General features: G+C 38.2%; 1 long non-coding RNA gene across 3 annotated transcripts in view; it reads right to left on the bottom strand.

The window, feature by feature from the left end:
• Positions 1 to 14,686, bottom strand: part of LOC148186427 (uncharacterized) — a 178,895-nt gene that overhangs the window by 10,444 nt on the left and 153,765 nt on the right. The window contains exon 5 of one of the 3 annotated variants that reach the window (XR_015774892.1): positions 3,718 to 4,200. The exons of the other annotated variants lie outside the window; for them this stretch is intronic. This is a non-coding gene — a long non-coding RNA (uncharacterized LOC148186427). Of the gene's footprint in view, positions 1 to 3,717; positions 4,201 to 14,686 lie in introns of those variants that run through there. 3 annotated transcript variants of the gene reach the window in all.

The following is a 14,686-nucleotide window of genomic DNA, read 5'->3' as shown; positions in this document are numbered from 1 at the left end:
TGTCAAAATTCTGACTTTACACCAAGACTTTAGTCTCGGGGTGCCTGGTGGGCCAGTGGATAGTGCAGCACCCCATATGTAGAGGTTGTGTCCTCGTCGCAGTAGCCGCGGGTTTGATTCTGGCCTTGGCCCTTGCTTCATGTCAAAAAATAAATAAATAAATCCCTCAACATGGCCCTAAAACTCCGTCATACTGTCGCAGCTTTAGGATTAAATACAAAATATTGTACAAACCATTAAAGAAGGCCTCTGATTTAAATTTAATTGTATTTAAACAGGATTATTCCACAGTTGGAAATAGTTTGGTCTCTTTAATATTAATTTAGCCCTACTGTAGTCTGTAGCTATGACTCTGTGTTGTTGGAAAAAAAAACTGCTATTTATTGAAGACTAATACTGAATCAGCTGTATTTCAGGGTGATCGATTCAGTAATTCATCCAGGGGGTAAAAACACCAATGTAATGTATTTATATATTTTTATTTTTCAGGACCGTAGTTTCAGGACTGTAGATCTAGGACCCTCGTTTTTCTGTACATGTGCATTATTTGCCTGGTGGATTTGGGCTCTGTATTAACTCCACATGTTGAAGATGGACTGTGTACAGATCGTAAGTACAGAATATGAATTAAGTTTAATTTGTTCAAAATGAGACACATATGTTGTGGACATTAGTTTAAACATAGTAGACAAAATTATGCAGGTCACATGACACTTGAAGCGCATGCGAGCGCCCTGCTTAACAGAGGAAATGGTTGCACCTCTGTTTTGCCAGTCAAAACAAACTGTTACACCAACAACTGTACAATATAAAATACATTTAGGGGAGTTTTAAATAATGTTAAGTATTTAATGTTGATTTAAGTGGAAATTAACTTGTTTGGTTGAGTGGAAGAGTTTGAACAGATGTGGAAAATGAATAGGCTATGTAAAATATACTTAAGCTTAAGGGGCTGTAAACAACTCCTCCACTGAGTAATATTGTATAATGTTTTTTTTTATAGGAGATAAGGCTCCCAGAATCAGTGACTTCTTTTAAATCACTTCTTAAAACCCATTTTATAGACTTTCTTTCAGGTGATGTCATCTTTTAATTTCTTTTATTTATCTCTTTATTTTTTGTAGTTTGTCATTTTATTTTATCTCGAAATATTTTCATTCTGTCTTGATCCTGCTTATTAATGTCATTATTATTAATGCTCTATGTCTACTGCCTTTATTTTGCTACTGTAATTTTCCAACATGTTTCCGCCTCTACTCTGCCCTAAACTCTTGTGTGGCCTTTGTTCGGCAAAATTGACCAACCTGAATTGTTTTATCAACTCTGGGGTTTATTTACTTTTTTTTTTCTATTTCTTTTTTAAAAATGTTTTCACCTTTTGTAAATATTCGCACTGTTTGCACCTTGAGAGGCAAGCATAATAAACAATAAGCACCAAGACAATTGACAAATGACTACGCCATTGTTTTTTGAAATTTTCAAGGACTTTGGAGTAGAACACCGCAACACAATCTAAAACCATAAGATACTGATATTAAAACAAATGAATTGCCAAAAATCTAATAAAAACATTTGGCATTTTTTCTCGGATGACATGACTTATCACAAAAGGGCTCCTACGCATTTAAGTTACCATATCCCTTGATCCTGTGCAGGTTAAAAAAAACTAGGTATTAAAATATTCAATTTAATATACAAAAGTCTGGAATGTTTTCTCTTGCATGGACAGCACTAATGTAAACTACAGAACTAATTTTATAAGTTTGTGTTTCAGATTACCAGATGCTGTCTCACACCTATAAATCAAAAGTGGGGATTGTTGCAACAGTAATTAAAAGTTTTTTAAAAGTATTTGTCGACACTATAAGACCTTTAGTAAACACTTTCGCTACTGGTAGCTACAGAAGTAAAATATTAATCATCTTGTGAAAGGCAAGTATTGTTATCATTTCAAAACTTAAATGAATAAACTAATTTTAATTGGTTAATCTATTCATCCATGTAATGTCACTTGTCCGGATTTAGGTTACATTCATTTGATCAGTCATATCATTAATATCAGTTGTTAATGGGAAGTCATGAAAAATATGTCATATAATCATAAAAAAATCCAGGCCATGTTGTCCCATCATCATTTCAAACCTCGGCCAGTTTTATGGAAACAGGTGTTAAATGGTATTCATCATGGTACTTAATAGGTCTTAAATTCAGCCGCAGAACCCCTGATTCCTCAACAGACTTTGTCCCATCACACACTGTAACAAGTACTGAAAATAATATAGGAAAAACACTACATATTTCTCTAATAAATCAACTAATGTAGCATATATTGGTTGTATAATCCACATCATATTCTTTCATACTGCAGTGCTTTACGTGTTCTCTCTCTCTGTGTGTGTGTGTGTGTGTGTGTGTGTGTGTGTGTGTGTGTGTGTGTGTGTGTTGCCTGGATGTTGGGGAGATGCAGACAGAGGGGGAGCAGCAGGTTTCTTGTCTGGAGTTTTCGACAGTGCATCCATCAGCTCGGCACTCCACCATCTGCTGCAAACACTGCAGCGCTCGGCCCAGCTAAGAGCCATCTGCAGCTGACTTCATTTACATCGCTCTGAGAAGTTTTACTTTGGACTCACAACAAGTGCTGAGTGGCTTTTAAGGAGAACAACAGGAGCTACTTTATTTTGTGAAACTATAAAAATGCAATTAAAATACAAAGATAAAAGGGCAAAAGCTGGAGATAATATGTTCCCTCTGCAGCAGCAATCACCTTTCATACAGGCTGATAATGTTAGATATTATCATAACCTCTTGTTAGGGGCTCATTAATTATTCTGACAGCATTAAGCTTGGATATGCACGTCAAACTCTTAGTGCTCCAATTTAAAAAGCTGTAGTTACCCCACAAATCCACAAGAGGGAGACAAATGCTTTTAAATCACACAGATTTGAAAACGCGGGTGAAATAAAACCACCACGCCATCATAATAAGCTTAATATCAGAATGACAAAACATCATTGAAACAAACTTACCATCATTTTAGCTTCGGAAGCATCTAAAGGCCAAAATTGCTGTGAAGGCACAAATTATCTCACTGGCTGTGTGCAACCAGATGTTCCACTGAGGGCCTGTTTTATGGAGCCGCGGAGAAGAAAGTTCATATTAAAGAAGCCCCTGCTGTTACTTGAAAAAGTACAGTGTAACCACAATTAAACTCTTAAAGTTCAAACATGTCAGCCAAAGAATAGCATTTTTTATTATTTTTTTTAACCAGATTTCCTTCTTTGACACTTAAATTTTTCAGTACGAGCTGCAATTTCAGTTACTGGATGCGATGTCCAAAGTAAAATATTCTCTTTCCTGACTGAACGCATTCTTAATATTTTTTTTAACTTAAAATATTTACCAATGTACTTTAGATACATAAAATACAGTATTTTAAATAATTATTTTCTGTACTTTTGTTCAAATTTAACTTAACAACATTTGCTCGATGGGTTATGATTTTCTTAAAATGATGAAACATTGTATGTAAAACTTAAGTGACAAAGTGATTCCGCATTTTATGCCACTCAGTGTGATAGACAAGTGTTAACTTTAGGCCTTTTCATGTTTTTAGAAAATGATGTAACCTTAAATGCATGTTGACATGAATTTGGGATTTCAAGCATTTATTCTGTACATTAAACAATTATTTTAAATATCCAGTATGTAGTGTTTGTTTCAGTGCTGCATTATTGATGATTTATGTCTATGACTTCCGAAGAAGACAAACACTTTGCCCATGTATTCTTTCACATTTTGCACAAAAGCAGCAGTATTGTGAATTAGATTAAGTGCAACATTAAAGACATTCTTGAATGTTGATAAATCAATAAAACCTTAACAATCTGAGTTCTAAAGTTTGTAGTGAAATGTGAAGTGAATGCAGAATTTTCGAGACTTTCTCTTCTGTGTACCGGTCATTATTTACAGTCCGACTAGTGAGAATGAAGTTTGAGTTAAGAGACTGCTAATATCTAAAGCTAAATCGTTGTCAGATGATAGGTGAAGTGTTCCAAGATTTTGGTCGATGTGTGCCTCGTTTTTAGCTTTCTACACAGAGTGTAGAATCACACGTGATTGGTCAATACCACTCGGACTACAAACAGGAGCCAGAAGGCTTCAGATACCGAAGTCTTGTCCAGTTGCCACTCCACTATACACTGTAAAAAAAAAAAAAAATAGAAGTTCACCAAGTTAGAAAAAGAAATCTCTCAGGCTCAATGATTATATTTCACAGAAAGTATGTACACAAATGATGTGATTTTATGTCCCGAAGAACGTTTTGTTCTGCAAAACTGCCTTTAAATAAGTTGTTCAGCCTCCTCAGCAGTTCCCATTCTCAAACATGAAGCACAAAGGCAAGAAGAAATACTGTCCTGCGTGACAGTCGCTCTACTCTGGACGGCTTAATATGATTGTGGTTTAAAACCCATTACAACAGTGTGGAGGTGCTGTCATTAGGAATTCAGCCGGGCTGAAACTCACCTTCCCTCCTTTAACCTATTACGGGAAATAATGATAAGAATCCCAAAAAGCACCTCGCTATAAATGGAAACAAAAGTGCTGGACTCGACAGAACAGGAGCTCCAGCAACAATTTGTGGAATTAGGTGAGCACACAGCTGATGACCCGCAGCCTTGTGGGTAATGCAAGGTCAAATGGTGGATTGGGTGATCTGAGAGCAGGGCATTAGAAAACTAGCTATGTTGGCATGAGGCAGCGAATCAACGACAGCAGAGACAGAGGGAGAGAAGAGGAAATGAGGCTGAGAGAGAGGAAATGGAGGGACAGAAGAGAGGAAGAAGTGTGTGTGGAGCAAAAATCATGAGTTTGGGTAGGTAAAATGAAAGTCTGTATAAGATTAGAGCCGCGCAAATTATTACTTCATTATCAGTAAAACTAAAAAGTAATTAATAATTCATCACAAAAGCCCTGAGAGGCAAGAAAAAAAAACAACATTTTTTTCAGGCAATGCAAAGTTTATCTCCTATGTAAGGGATGTTATCTCCTACGTAAGAATTAATATCACCTATGTACAGAATGTCATCTCCGATGTAAGAGGTAACATCTCCTATGTAAGGGATGTTGTCTCCTACATAAGAGATAATATCACCTACATACAGGGTGTTATCTCCAATGTAGGAGATAAACTTTAAGGCTTAATTAAGCTGTTTTGAGAGTGAGAAAGCCATGCAATATGAAGTCCTAAGTACACAATACAAGGGATATAGAAAAGTTCAACAAAATGCAGCTTAAACAAAAGTTTTATGTTCCCGGTTGACTAACTAAAACCTGTGCAATGGTGCACAAGAAACACCTACCTGTAAAATCTAGGTTCCCATACGAACTCATACACACTTTATTCAGTGTTATCTACACTTTTAATTGGGCAGGAAGCAAAAGTAACTGTGAGTTGGATGGACTTAAGCAAATTAATATACATGACCGTACAGGCAAGAAAGCACAAAAACCACGCCTATCTAAGACTGACGGATTATTGTCTAAATATTTAAAAAAAAAAAAAAAAAATACAACATGCCCCATGATTCTAATTCATTGACAGGCTGTCAAAACCGCATTTTAGCAGCATTTGATGAATCCTAGATGACTGGTTAAAATGACAGTTTCTCTTTTAGTGCCTATTTATCTCCCATGCACACAGGAAATCTTAGAAGCATCTTTGTAAAAGAAGTCAGAACAAGGTGGGAAACTTTATTTTCATAGATGTAATACTTTGCTGCACTCTCCATTAGGAGGCTAAAAAGAGAGAATGACTTCCCTTAAATTTGCTTCCCACAGCGATGATTTTTTTTTTTCAACCATTCCCAAAATAAACTCAATCTGTTCGGCCGAAAGAATTGCGAGCTGTGAGGACAAGTGGAATGATGTTAATATTGGAGCGCACTTTCAGCAGATGACCTCAGAGCCGACTTTAGATATAGAGAAATACATCTGGATTCAGTGAGGTGAAGCAGAAAAATAACAGCAGAATGCAGGTGAATCTGGACCACATAGATGAAGCAAAGGATCATTTTTAAGATTCTGAAGTGAGAAGATGGGAGACTTAAGCCGAAATCAATGTATCTGACTAAATAATCAGATGTGAAAATAATCAAAGAGAAAAATCTTTCCATCAGTCTGGATCTTGACAGCTTATTTTCTTTAAAAAATAAATGATTGAAACAGTTTATTCATCAATGGACCTCACTCTGTTATCCTTGTCACCTCTCACATTCTGACTGAATCATCACTCCCCCCCCCCCGGGTTAGACCAATACATAAGGCAGTAAACTAGTAATATTTCGAAAAATACTAGTAGCTTACATTTCCTGGCTGTATCTTTAAAAATGTTATTTTCTGACAGAATGTTGCACTTTGTTAGGTGGAATCGTAAAAACTGAAAAACTGAAATGCAGTACAGAAGAGCTATAATACATTATATAGTTTAAACTACACTAAAAATTGAGGAACATACCCAAACGTTCCACAAGTCATAGTCTTTGAGAACAACTATCACCTCACACAAAAAGTCTCGACTATAAACCAATCTACTTTTGTGGCCGTGTCATCCAAAAAAAATAACTTATTAATTAAAATTATGGTTTAAAAATGTACCTTTGTAATTTGGGTAAGGACAGGGCAAACAGTGATTACTTTCCATCAAAAAATTACATGTTTCCTAAATATTTTTAATAAAATTAAGCCACTGTAAGAAATTAAATACACATTAATCCTGCAAAGCTAAATTAATTATATTACAGATATTACAATCCAGACGCCTGCTGCAGCAAATTAGAATAATTTCTGCTAATAATGTAATGCATTTATTTTATATCCCAACTTACTTATTAAAAACATTATTATTCATATTATAAAATTATTACATTCTATTATTCTAAATGGAGCATATCAGCATGCGAGTGTTATCTAAATGATTCAAGTCTGACTAAATGGCTCACAAATGCTCTTTCAGTGGCTTTTTAAAAAACAAAATCTGTCAGGTAGTGAGCTCAGAAATCACAAGTTGAACCTGTTCCAACCTGCTAACCTGCAGACGATAGTAAAATCACAATATCGACATGAAGACATATCGGTCTCGGCCTGCTCTCTCCTCCCTCTGCTGCCGCCCGGTGCCAAGGCACTCAGGATTTAGAACAACTACTGGTGTCCATCTGCACACCGGATTTAAAATGTGGCTTCGCTGTGACCCGTCTGTTGTCCGAGGCCTCTGGAGACGGAGGGAGGAGAGGACACCGTGCCAGGAAACACTCGCTCACTCTGACGGCCTCCGTCCTCCACAAACATGTGCAGTTATGCTGCTTTATTGATGGAAAAAATCATTATCAGGATGTATAAAGCACTGAGATTGTGGAGATTCATTATCAGAGGTTTCTCTCTCTCTGCTGTCAAACTCAATCTATGCTGGACATTATCACTGATGGGATTTAAATTATTTAATCTTCACCTTTGGTCTTAGGTACAATTGGAGGATACTTTTAAAGTGCTGGTTAGGTTGCTGTTTTTTTTTTGTCTCTGCATGCTAACTCTAACTTTAAATGAAAAGCTCTGGAATCAAAGTGTTCACAGGCCTGAAGGTCGAAGTGTATGACCTGTGAAAAATGAGGATGTACATGAGAGAATCTGTGTTGTGGACGATCCTGCCTGTTGGGTTAAGGCGGCTTACTGGGTGTCTGTTCCAGCCAAATCCATTTTTATTCACCCTGTGGATTATAGGACTGGTTGGCAAGGCTGCCCTCGTGGTAGCGAAGCCAAAAAAAGGCCCATGCAGGTGGGTGCCCTGCCTGTAGAGCATGGAAAATTGTGGATACCTGACAAATATAGGTTGTTTTTTTTTCTTCCATATTTCCTCACTTAAAAGCCAAAAGGACTAAGCTCTGGATCAGGCAGTGTTTGACTGGTGTCAGATTATTCCTCTGAGTGGCCTTTAGAGGGTGCTGACACACCGATGATGGCAGCAGCGGTCTGTGCAGGTGCTGAGGACACACTTCTCAGCCGCAGCTTGTGTGTGAAGTCTCTGGGAAGGTGCTAACAAGTGACGCTTTCCTGCAGAGAACGTCCTCAATCAGACCTCTGAGCCTGCCACAGCACACAGGAGGACATAAAGGGACTGAGCTGGATGCTGCTCAGGCTCAAATCTGATGCTGCGGATCTTATTTCCAACATTATACTAGAGAGTTGGGAACAATCACAACTTGAAAGATTTGTTTAATCAACACTATGGAGTGTTGATGTACAGTAAGAGCATTTTTTTAAATGTGAAACGCAGGCACCTTATTTCTATGTGGCCTAAGGGGTGCAGACGCCTAAATCTGGTCTCAAAGAGTTCTACACTACTTGAAAAGCTGGCTGCAGAGATTTGCTCCCATTCATTCAAGAATAGAAGTGGAACAGTATACAAAAGGCATGCGTTTGCAAGTTTGGTACAGTGGGGGATAACTGAGGTAACATTTTGACAACTGGCAACTTTGGTAAAGTATTTTTAATATAAAAATAAAGAAGATATAGAAGCATTTCAAACACTGTTTTTCAAACTGAACTGAAAAGCAACTCTACAATAAGCAATACCATGAAACTGAAAAATGCCAAAATACATGGAATAATAAAAATAAAACTTGTGCATCAGGAGCATCTGTTTAGTGATATCCAAAAATGATGTGAATCAGGGTTTCCCATGCACCTATTTATTTGTGGTGCCCCACAATGATAAAAACAGCTGCCATCAAATACTGATTTCTTATTTTGGAGTCAAATCAGTAACTAGGAGCACTGTAGGGATAGATATATACCATTCGATTATGCATAGCACCACACTCCCAAAGCACAGCAAATATTCTGGGCACAGACGGAGCAGTGGAACATCGGGCACATTGAAAGTGAAACTTGACAGTTAATTCTACTAGGTCTAAGAGTTTGCACTCACTTACAACAGCTGTTCCTCTCATTCTTCTTCTCTACTTCGATCTGTTTAGATCGGCTCTGAATGAAACTACAGGTAAATTATCCACACAGCGAGTCACAAACTGCTACTCAGGAAAAACAGAGCTCATGGAGATCTCCACCTGTGCTGTGTTCAAAGGCGCACAAAAACCCCAGAATTTAGAGAGGAGTCAAGAATTGATACAAGGGGACATGTGCATTTGGAAAAGACAATAGATTCTAATTCTGCGGAAAACACTGTTCCAAACCAAAGAGGAAGAGCATTTCTTTTTTTGACCTGGCTTTGTGCATAAGGGCATAGTCCTATTATTAGCAAAACCCCAAAACACTGTCTAACTTGCAAAAAGCATTATTTTAATGCGATGTTTCATTACTAGGCCTTCATCAGGCAAACAGTTTTATGACAAAGAGAACTCTCTTGAACACTCTTGAGAAGAGGCTGTGAGCTTGCAATCAGCCACATTCCTCAAGTGCAGTGGGAAGGCATAAATACCAAACATCAATTTATGTAATAATTTCACATAGAAATAGAGAGGTGAAAAGGTTAAAAAAAACAAAAAAAAACACTATATATAAATAGGTCAGTTATTTTAAATAAATACAAACATCATTAAGGTTAAAATGCATTCTCAAAGATATGCATTTATAAATCTTGCAGGTTGCATTAGTAAATTAATCTGTTTACATGGAAAATGAAAAACAGCATCAATACACAAATGGTAACCTTTATAACAAATACATGCAAAATACAGCAAGGCCTCCAAAAAGCTCACCAAAAAAAAGTTGTTTTTTGTTCTGAGCATTGTCATATTGAAAGGGTCTTTTCCAAAATGTTGATGCTAAGTTAGAAGAACACTGCTGTAGGGTTGTGTAATTTGACAAAATATATCATCTGACGATAAAAAAAAAGTCAAACAAAACAAACAATATAGCACAATATGAAATGATAAAGTCAACTGATAATGTTTTGTGTCCGCCTACTTTGATTTATTAAATTATAACAATACTATATTTAATTTTACTATATCAGTACTTTTTCAGTAGTTTAGAGGAGATTTTAAAATATCGAGATGTATATCATGTATTGCGATATAGCCTAAAAATATTGTGATATTACTTTAAAGCCATATCACCCAGCCTTACACTGCTGTCTAAAATATCACTGTATGCCATAGATTGCATTTCTCTTTCCCGTACCTGAGAGACCTAACAGAAACCCTGACAGCCCAAATATAATACAAAGTTATGTGGACGACTTAGTATCTAGTAGTAGTAGTAGCACCAAAAAACATTAGAAACACTTGTGATCAGGGGTTTTATAAATAGACCTGACTACACATAGGTTCTGATGTCTTGTTGGAGCACAGAAAGTCAGCAGCAGAGCCTCTGCAGTGCTGTTATGTATCTCCGCTGCATCTTTAAGTTTTCTCTCACATACATCAGCTGCAGTGACTGTCCGCCCAGGAACACAGAGGCTTCCTATCACTCTGTGACAGTTGAGCTAATGGCTTTGGATTGCAAACATCTCTCCCTCTCTGGTGTGCCATTCTGTGTGTTACAGCACAATGCAGGCATGTGTCTGCCATCAGGATGTTTGTTTGACAAAGTTCATCAGCAGCACATTGTAAGAGACTGATCCATCAGCTCTGTGCACACTCATTTGTGACTATAGAGCCAAGCTGCAGGTGGCTGATAGTATATGTGAGGAAATGAACTTGCTTGTATAACAAACAAGCTCTATAAAAATGAAGCAGAGCCTCGTTTTCTGTGTATTTGGATCATTTCTGTTTTTCTCTTTTTTTGGCGACATCTGGCAGCAAGCAGAGAAAATGGACCAGCGGCCTGAGCACTGATGTTGAGTTGTTTACAGTGACTGAATCATCCATCAGGCAACAGGTCGGGGCTTGGCACGAGTTCCCAGAGTGCACAGATGCTTAATGGCATGACAGGTTGTGTCCAGGCTCTCAGGCCCTGACCGAAACGCCGCCGGCTGCTGGATGGAGACACCAGACAGCCTCAGGACACCCTGCGGTCTTGCCAGCTGAGGCTGCAGCTTCAGGCACTGCTGGATAGTGAAAAGAGGTGTGAAGAGCTGAGTGACACGACAGTGCACGGCCTCGAGAGCACTACATAACCTGGAGACGTGGCAATTAACATCACGGACTAAGGGAATACAACATTCGGTTATGGGGGAAGCTTGATTTTACACATCATTTACATTTTCTCAGAGGTTTAAAGCATCTGTCAAATTACATGATGGCAGTAGTATGATTGGGTTGGATGATTAAGGCTGGATGCACTCCAGGTCATACCACACTGTTTAATGTGAGCTTGTGTTTTTTTTAATACATGCCTACATATTCTTTTAAGGTGGGGGAAAATAGATAATTACATGCATCATGACTCTCTCTTGATAGATTATGTCTCAATGCAGAGATTTAAAACCTCATTCTCAACACACACACACACACACACACACACACATATATATATATAGAGAGAGAGAGAGAGCAGCAAAACATCATGTGCAGTCAAAGTGGGATTTGATCATTATTTACACTGGATCTTAAAGTTTGCATTCATTTTGAAGCAGCTTCTCCTCTCATCCATTTATCTGATCTGACCATTGGCAGATCAATTTTCCACCCAGTAACTCAAACTCCACAAAGTGGTGCGAAGTGAAAACAGAACTCATGGAGAGTTGCACCTGTGCTGCATTAAGTAACTTATTGATAAAAAAGGAATACACAGACACAAGATCTTTCATCAGTGATGCTTGACAATATTTACAAGTCACAACTAAGCAGCATATCAAAGGGCTGGGCAGCTTTGAGTGACAGGTTGTCTGCAGATACTGTCATCGGTTTCTCAGTCAGATCCACTACTCGCTCCTCCACAGCGCCAGCCTCTTACCTACATGTGGCCACTTTTGGCTCCAAAAAAAAACAAGATTGCAACAACCAAAATGCCAAACTCAAGGTTTCAGCACAGGAGTACACAAACCAATGGGTGACATCAGGGTAGTTTATAGTATATAGTTACAACACACTTAACACAGTTTTAGTAAGTCCAAATGATCTGATGAGCATTACAAAAACTGACCATAATGAGTGTTTTCTACCTTTGTAGTTAATTTTAGGCAATTAAAACTACTTGGTCGTGTTAGGAAAAAATAGTAAGTGTATTACAAAATTATCACAAAACTGATTCATATGACAGTTTTTTTTACAATTTTTGTGGTCAAAAGAAAGTAATGATGACAGTTGGAAAGGGACGAAATGCAAACAGTATTAAAATCACACATTTAAAAGAAAGTCCACTTGACAGCCCCCCTGCCAGGTTCTGCTATTCAAAACACTATTTTCACTTTTGATACTAAGAGAGGACAAAAAAATCTCAGCGATTGAATCTGAGCAATTGAACAAATGACCAAAACTGTAACAGTTAGTCACCTCTGGTAAGTTGCAAAAGAAGACTTGACTGTGGAGGCATCATTTAATGCCATCAGCAGGTTGTGGTTGGCAGGTTACTGAGCTGTGGACAGGTGTGTCCACACCTGTCCACAGCTCAGTAACCTGCAAATAATAGGACAGTGTTCAGGAATTCTCTTTTTATTACGTTGGAAGACAAAAATCTTTTAGGGTATGTATGTGTGATCATTTTTTCAGTAGCATTTTATCGACTACATTTAAACACATACATCAGACTTGCTTCACACAAAAACACTGTTTGAACGATTGTCATATGTAACCGATACAGCTAAAACACACTTGAAATCTGGCATGGTTTTATAGACTTCTTGTGCCCCGAAAATAGCCAAATCAATACTAAGTTAATAGCTGCTATTATTAAACGTCACTGCCACAGACTGTGGGCCAAGCACATGATGTTCATTCTTGAACAGAGGGAAAATCAATCGAGACATCTGATCATGATTCATCAACAGAAATATTTGAGAGCTCATATTTGTTTTTTGGGGGGTGGGGGGGCAGGGGGGGGTTTGCTGTGGTGTCAGGAGCAACAGCGTTGTAGTAAAGGAGAAAGAAAGCACTGATAACTGCAACAGAGAAACACAGGTTTCAGGGTGTAAGCCGAGATGCCACTGGTCAATACTTGGAGACGACCGGGATAAATTCGGCCTCCCTCTTGGGATCGACAACAGCCAAGTGCGGACTTTTACTGCACTGTTTTCCCCCGCTTCAGTCACAAGAACACCTCTGAAAATAGCTCCAAGCTAACCCAGATAGAAAAGAGGGGTTGGTAAATGCCAGGAGTTTGAGCCACGTCGACGGCCATGATGACGTTTGCTCTGCCGTCTGTGAGGATATTATTTTGGGTCAGATGTCTTTTCTGCCATGTTGTCCGCTGAAGCGGGAAGGCCAGGCCACAAAGAGAGAGCATATGCCTGCCTTTCCCTCTGCTGCCGCCCCTGACATGTGTTACTTCCTCCTCGCACAGCCCACCTGCCCGGCCAAGCCTTACAGTTTACCAGAATGCCAGCCTACAGCAACAGCATGCAGAATGTGTCAGTCTGCAGAGATTAGTCTTATCACTCTCCTCAGAGGTACACTATGAGAGAGGAGTTTGAATTAGGATCAAATGACATTAATCAAAAGCAATGTCCACTAATTAATTTGTCAGCAATTCTTCTTTAATTAACATCATAATCATATTTACATGTTACGGGTGAATGAGTCAACACAAATTCGTAAGGGTTTTTTTTGAAGATTCATTATGACACTGAGCGCACCCAGGGGAATATTCTGAGAAAAGAGAACACTACAACAGAATAATGCTATTTGGGTATAAGAAAAAAAGAACATAAGCATTCTGTGGGTCCACAACATCAGCCTCCCATTCATTGTCTATGGAGCAGCTCCAGACTAATACTTGATGACATCACAAGTTGGAGACTAACCTCTCAGGTTTCTGGCTTTGAGAGAGAGTAGATCATTTTCACAAATATTGATTGAACTTTACTATAGGCAATGGGAGTAATACATTTATTTAAGTAGTTTTCTCCTGTAACTTCAACTTGAAAATACCTATGATAACTTAAATGTCACTTAAATGACACTTTGGACTCCACAGGTTTAAAAGGAAGCAATTATGTGAATCTGCAAAGGCAGAGGTAAAAGCAACCCGTAAACAAACTTGAAGTGCCTCTTCACTCAAAAATTTATTTTTTCTTATGCTTTATGTCCCCTAAAATGTCTGACCCATGAACTAATACTAACTTCCACATTCATTTATTTGTAGCAGCCTGCCACAACTAAAACATTTGCCGCCACAAATTGGTTTTATATTACTGGAGCTGGACTGTTTATTGGAAGCACTGTTCTGTATAAACTGTCGGACTGCAGAGTATACTCGGAACAGATGGAGCAGCAGAATGTAAGGCACATTAAAAAATAAACTGAACAATTCAATCAACTGGTTCTGAAAGTTTGCTTTCACTCACAGCGGCTGCATCTCTCATCCATCGATCTGATCTGATCAGCTCTGAACAGATCAACAAATTCAATATCCAATCTGGGGTAACAATCTGCTGCTGAGGAAAAGAAGAACTGTGTTCACAGATATCTAAAAAACTCAGAATTTAGAGAGGAGACATAGGATAATAAGAAAGGACACACATGCATTTAAAAGAAAGGAAAAAAAACAGAAGTTTGTTTCAGAAACATTATC

The sequence above is a fragment of the Plectropomus leopardus genome, chromosome 18 (genome assembly GCF_026936395.1).
Source record: "Plectropomus leopardus strain MGB_pleo_1.0 chromosome 18, ASM2693639v1, whole genome shotgun sequence".
Lineage (NCBI taxonomy): Eukaryota > Metazoa > Chordata > Actinopteri > Perciformes > Serranidae > Plectropomus > Plectropomus leopardus.
Note: the sequence above shows the minus strand (reverse complement) of the source record. Positions and strands in the feature narration are given on the sequence as shown.